The following is a 7,014-nucleotide window of genomic DNA, read 5'->3' on the forward strand; positions in this document are numbered from 1 at the left end:
CATGAACACTCTGGAAGCACACATCATTGAAATGGTGCTTTTAGATGAACAAATGGAAGAAAAGGAGGAACCTGTTGTGGCTGAAGGGGCTATGGGTACTGGACATTCAGTGAATACTTTAAGTTGTGTATTCACTTCTAAAAAGAAAATTTCTGAAGAACCACCACTGAATGAGGCCCGAGTGTAGAAGAAAAATAATCAATACAAGTTGAGAAGTCAAGGGACTGTTTTTGAATGAGTTGATGAGGAAAAAATTGAAGGAACACTCGTTAAGAGAAATCAAATTGCTTGTCAACCTAACTCAGGAAAAGTCTGGAAATGTTGCTACAAAAAAGAACACTTTTGCTAATAGTAAAAGAAAGTCTACCATTCTGGAAGTGTCAAATAAAGTCACTCTTCCAGAAACTTCGAAAATTCCTGCTACATATGAAACATTGGATTACAATATAGTGGAAGACATGAAGAAATCTTGTGAAAATGTATCAATATTTGAGCTTACAAGTATAGCAAGCTATAGGGAACTTCTTGTTTGAGCACTTGCGTAATCTTAATTAGGGGATAATGATTCTTCTTCATGGAAGGTGTATGGTAAGTCTTCTGGTCCCCTAGAATCAGTTGTTAATGTTGTAACATTAGAAACCAACAGTCACTGTCCTCTGTTTTTATTAACTTTCGAAATATTCAATTATAATGTCCATAATTGCTTAGTTGATTCTCATGCATCCGTGGATGTAATGCCATTATCTGTCACTAAGAAAATCAATGCCAAATGTCATAAAACCGATGCATAAATTATTCAGTTGGATAGGTCTCTTGTCCAAGCTATTGGTGAACTCAAGAATGTTCTTATTCAGATTTCATCTTTCTTATTCGGTCATCATTTGATCACCGAGTTCACCATTGCATAAACATAGTGATTGTGGACATCCCTAAACCCTATAATGTATTACTAAGTAGAGACTAGTCTAGCAAATTACATGGATATTTTGCTACCGATTGGTCATATTTGTGACTTCTATACAAGGGTAGGAATCACCAAATCTAGGTAGAATCAAAACCTTACATGAAACAAACTATCACACCCTTCTATGGGCATAACAAGCCCATTTCTTTCGTAGAATTAATTTTCTAAAATTGTTTTTTTCAAACTAACCTTGGGTACAATCTTGCTCAGCCTTCCCCAGTCCCACCAGATACATAGTTGGAACTCCTTCCTTATCCAACTGGTGGAAATGAATTATATATAGTAGATATTAGTAGTACTAATGTAGGGCATAACTTTGGTGATTCTAATTATTGGATTTTATACTTTGACGGTTCAAAGATACAGGAGGGCTCTAGAGATGGTTGTGTTCTAGTAGACCCGCAACAAAGAAAACAACTGATCTCTTGTCGATTGGAATTCAAGTGCACCAACAACACCACATAATATGAAGCACTCATCTTCGACCTCCATAAATCCATTGACCTTAGGGTTATGGTTCTTAAAGTGATAGGTGACTATGAGATCATCGTGCGACAGGTACGTAATACTATACACTGTGTGTCACCTAATCTCAAAAGTTATCAACAAGAGGTATGACATTTAATTTTACAATTGCAAGCTTTCAATATCGTTTCTATTCCTAGAATACGTAATACGGCTACTAATTCATTAGCAAATATTATTGCTAGATTGTCATTGCTCAGGGATGTGTTTTCTATTGAAATTCTTTACAAGTCATCCGCCCATGATAATATCACTAATTTGAGTGTTTTCAATGATGACCAAAAGATACTACATTTCATGGTGAACATTGATGTGTTAAAGGATGAAGCCATTGATGAAGATGAGCATGAAAAAGCATTGTAAGATGCGGCTTGAGAAAGCAAAGAGAACCCCATGCCTAAGGGCATGGTGTTGCTAGAAAAGTTGCACGGCTTGCATAATTGTTTCTGAAGACTGGTAAACGTAAAAAAATCACGGTTCAACTTTGTCGCATGAACATATCAATATTGGCACATAAAAGGATCTGAAGTTTGTCGATCTAATTACTTGTTGCACGCCTCAAGAGAAGCAAGATTTTGTCTACCTTTTCAAGTGGTACTGATGTTTTTTTTGCATGGATGGACGATGATCTCAAACTTTATGAGACACAAATAATACAACATGTTATTCCTATTAAAGAAGGGGCCTTGCCCATCCAACAAAAGCTATGGAAATTTCATTTGACACTTGAGCCTCTGATTCAGGAAGAGTTAAGGAAGCTATTGGATTCTCATATCATTTATAAAGTGTGAAATTCAATGTGGGTTTCCAACTTGGTCCCAACAAGGAAAAATTCTAGGTAAATACACTTGAACATGGCTTTTCAAAACCTAAATCATGCCTCAGAAAAATTTAATTACCCAGTGTCGTCAATGGAGTAGATTTTACAGACAGTATCAGGGTCAAAGATGTTTTTCGTGCTTGGTGTATTTTCAAGCTACAACTAGGTTCTAGTGTTAGAACCTGACAAACTAAAAACAACTTTTCGAATGAAGTGGGGCATGCTTTCCTTTAGAAGAATTCAATTTGAGTTTGCTATGCCAATGCAACCTTCAAACATGCAATGGACATAGAATTTTGCAGTTTGATCGACTAGAGTGTAGTGGTGTAGCTTGATGAGGTCACAATATTTAAAAAAAATATCTGACCACTTTCACCATATGAAGAAATTTTTTGAGAGATGTCGGGAATATGGGATATCTTTTAATCCCAAGAAGAGAATTTTTGCAGTGTCTGAGGGGAATATCTTGGGCCACATCATTGCAAAAAGTGGGATTCAAATATACCTTGAAAGGGTCAAGGCTATCACATAGATTCATTTCCCAATGAACAAGAAACACATGCAGTATTTCTTAGGGAAAATAATTTTTTCTTTGCAATTTCATCTCTGATTATGCCTAGATAGTAAAACCCATAAAGGAGATGGTGAAGAAGGATGCAATATACAAATGGGATAAGACAAAAAATGATGCATTTTCCTGTATAAAGTAAGAAATCATAGAAGCACCAACCCTGTACGACCCAAACTTCAACAAGGATTTATTTCCCTACACATTCGCATCTGATACTTCTCTTGCCATTATGCTTATGTAGAAAGATGATCAGAATAATGAGAGACCAATATCCTTCTATATGACAATGAAACACATTCGGCCCTATCTTTTGAAGAATCATTGTATTATATTTGTCCCACACCCAACTGTCAAATCGTTGTTTGTTCAACAAGATTTGGGTGAAAGAAGAGAAAATTGGATGACTGGTCCACAAGAATATGATCTTGAATTCAAACCAGTTAACATTATTAAGGGTCATAGTTTTTGCCAACTAGAAACTGTTAGAAAAAGTAACTATGTTTGGTCTTCAATAATGTACTTGAGTCATCATGTAATGTACTTGTCAAAAGAATAAAGAAAATAATAATTATTATTATTGTTGTGACTTATTAAAGAATGGGTTTCATGCTTGGGTCACCTTGTTTTAGGTCAGAGTCCCCATTGAGAAATTCTAGGATTTATTCTGAGTCTATAGAATTGTTGTACATTAAAGGGACCCTTCTTAGGCTTTTGAATCATGTAAAAAGGTTAAGTATTGAGTCAAATATGATTATGGAACCTCCTAACCATTTCGACCTAAGAGAAGATCAAGTTGGCCTAAGGATCCATTCGACCCCACAAGAAGCCTATAAAAGGAAGCACATTGAATTAATTTGTAGCATCACTTCTCATTCTCTCCCTACCCGGAAGAAGTGTGAAAATATGTTTGCTGGGGAGAAGTGTGAAGTAGGAAGTTGGCAAAGTCTATTGCCAATACGCCAAAGTGAATGCAGGTTTGGAGGAGTCTAAGGAGCCAAGGAAAATAGAACTTTTGGTGGTGGTATCTCTCTGTTTCGTGCTCTGGATTGGGAGATCGAAGTCTTCCAAAGTTGGATGTTGCCAGAAACTATTCACTATCATAAGTTGTTGCATTGTCGAAGTTTTTGGGAAGAGAGCAGTCTTCTAGAGGCTGATTTTGCGTGGAGGGAAGGTCTTGTATTGGTCTATGGTGAAGAGTCTCAAATAATACTATTGAAAGGAAGAATTACTTTGACTGGGTTTTCCCCTCGAGGTAGGTTTTTCATTGGCATGTGCCTACATCTTGTGTCCATTGTTTTATGTGCTTCTAATTTTGGTAATTGCTTGATGAACTAAAGAAATAATATATAAATAATTGTAATAATAAGAAACATCACAAGTAATTATCAAGATCAAGAAAATATTTACTGCCTTTCTGATTTTCCAACATGGTATGAGAGCTTTGGTGAAGAAAGAGGAAAAAGGTAGATCCATTCATAGGAACTATCTCAAGGAAAGAGTCTATCAGATTGAAGGAAGATCTCTAACTCTATCAAGGTTGAGAATAAGCTTGAAGGAGCATATAACTTCAAATCCTGGAAGAAGAGGATTGACCTAATCCTCGAGAAGAACAAGGTGCTATATTTGGTAAAAGAAAATGTAAAGAAGGCTAACCAAGAAGCCAGTGATGCTGACAAAGCAAAATTCAGGGATCTAGAATTAGTGGCTATGACTCTAATAGTAGAAGGGATAAAAGGAAATATTGTCTCATTCATAGCTAACATCGATTATGCTCACGAGATGTATGAAGCCTTGTCAAAGCTATTCATTATTAAGAACATTGGTCAAGTAGCAAGTTTTAAGAATGAACTGAGGAATATGAAGATGACTAAAGAAGATACTATTGCAACCTTCTTTGTGAAGATAGCTAGACTCAGGGATGATCTTTTAGCCATCAATGAGGTTATTTCAGAAGAAGAATTAGTGATAACTACTGTTAGAGTCGGTATTTTCATCCCTCCGTCAGAGATCAAATCCTCTTGTTGCATTTCATATTAGGTGTCCCGCTCGGTCATTTGCATTCCATTAGGTGCATAGATCATCTGACGGTAGTGGCATTCTTACAGTTTCCCTCATGTTATCTACCTACTGGCTCATGTTTGTTCATTTTAGAAAAAAACATATACAAACTTCATTTTATTTCGAAAATTGCAAAAGTTGTCTTTAGGGTTTCATGGTCAATTAGGTCTAGGGTTTCATTAGGGTTTCATCAAAAAATGTGTCAAAATGTCCAATAATTACCAGCAGGCCATGAGGAGGTTTCAACATCAATAAATTTCATCACCAAGTGTTCGAAAATGTGTTTTTCCTCAAAACTCTGTTTTGAGGAAAAAAACAGAGTATTTAGCTTTTATTGTACAAAAATCATGAAAATTTTGTTTCCATCATTGTAAATTTCTTCATCTGCACCCTGGTTTCTTTCCTTAGCCGAAAAGCTCCAACACCTACAAAAACAAGCAAAGCTCAGGTCATTTAGTTCATCACAAAGCTAAAGAAAAAGTGCAAAAGTCCAAAAAACAGAGTTTGAAATAAAGTCATTTGCAAAACATTATGAAAGTGGGTTTGGCAAAATTAAATTTGAAAAGCTCAGGCATAAATCATTTCTCCAAGTGTTTGAAGTTCATTTGTAGTCCAAGAGCAAAGTGAACCAAAGCAAAACGATTTGTGTGCGTGAGTGTGAAGTTTGGGTAAAAAATTGTTGTAAGTTGCCAGCGCGACGCACTGGGCAGGAGGCGCGGCGCATTGGGCCTCAAGATTCTGTGTAATTTTACAAGGGTGCGACGCATATGGAGGGCACGACGCATTGGGTTGTATGCGCAGTGCATACAGCCATAGGGCCCGAAAATCGCCAGAACAACCGCCAATCGCCAAAAATCACACAGTTTTGCCTTGTGACAAGTAGGTTAACCCTCTGTCACTAATTTGCATCCAAGTTTGATGATTGTTTGATGATGTTTATTGCATGATGAATGTGTAAAGGAAAACAAACCCTATCTCTTCAAACTGTCAAAGGAGATTGCTGCTAGGGTTTTAAGTGTTTGTTTTCTACTAAGTGTATCATTCCTCCATCACTCCCTTATCCCATTTGTTCCTTGATTTCATTATTCCCTAAGTTCCCTTTCCCAAATTTCCAAATGTAAAACCCCAAACCCTAATCCTATATAAAAACTCCCAAAACATCCCATATTTCCCCTAACTAAATCTATCCCAACAGCCCGTAATCCCCCACTATTTTTCCCTCCCCTTATAGTCCCTCATTTCACTATTTTCCCTTGGTGGCAGAGGTCAAGCACATCACCAAAAATAGTCCACCACAGTTTGACACATCAACACCTATTTCTCCAAGGCAATTTTGCTATCAGTAGCTATGGCATCTGACCCTTCATATGATTATCAAGAGGAGACCCAAAGTGACTCACCCACATAGGGACATGCACCCAGGAGGCCTCATAGAGGTGGTAGACATATCAGAGAGGAACCAACCACTCTTACTGAATTGCAGGCTTACCCTATTGCCATTTTTTGTTTCCAACATCAGTCATGTTATGAATTTTGTGAGAAGGTTGCTAATATTTAGTTTCATCATGATTTGGCCCGCTTATTTGTGTTACATTTACATGGTGATCAAGCCACTCTTGTTGGTGTCACTTTCACATTAACACCAGAAACCATTTCATTAGCAACCGACATACCAAACATTGGAGAACGATGGAACAAGAGGCAAAAAGTTGACCGGCAGCACTATGAACTGTACATCAAGCCCAAATTTTTGAGACAGTTGAAGAGAGTGTTTCCTTTTTGGTACCTCAGGGATGAATATGCTCCTTTAATGAAACTCATCATGAAGTATTTCACCTGTGAGGGCCGGTTCTCCCACTTGTATGCTTATCACATGAGGCTGTTGATGCATTTTACTCGGGTACGGATGATGAACATTCCTTATTTCATATGCCGAAACATAGAGAAGATGACCACTCTTGTGCAACACAAGACCCCTCAGCAATAGTTCAACAATATTTATCATTTTTCTCTCATCAAAATTGTGGTCATTCATCAGCTTGGTTTACAGGGCATCACTTGGGATGACTTCATCTC

This window comes from Pinus tabuliformis, chromosome Q (genome assembly GCF_031772625.1).
Source record: "Pinus tabuliformis cultivar Carrire ecotype Pingquan chromosome Q, CPIR1, whole genome shotgun sequence".
NCBI classification, from domain to species: Eukaryota; Viridiplantae; Streptophyta; class Pinopsida; order Pinales; family Pinaceae; genus Pinus; species Pinus tabuliformis.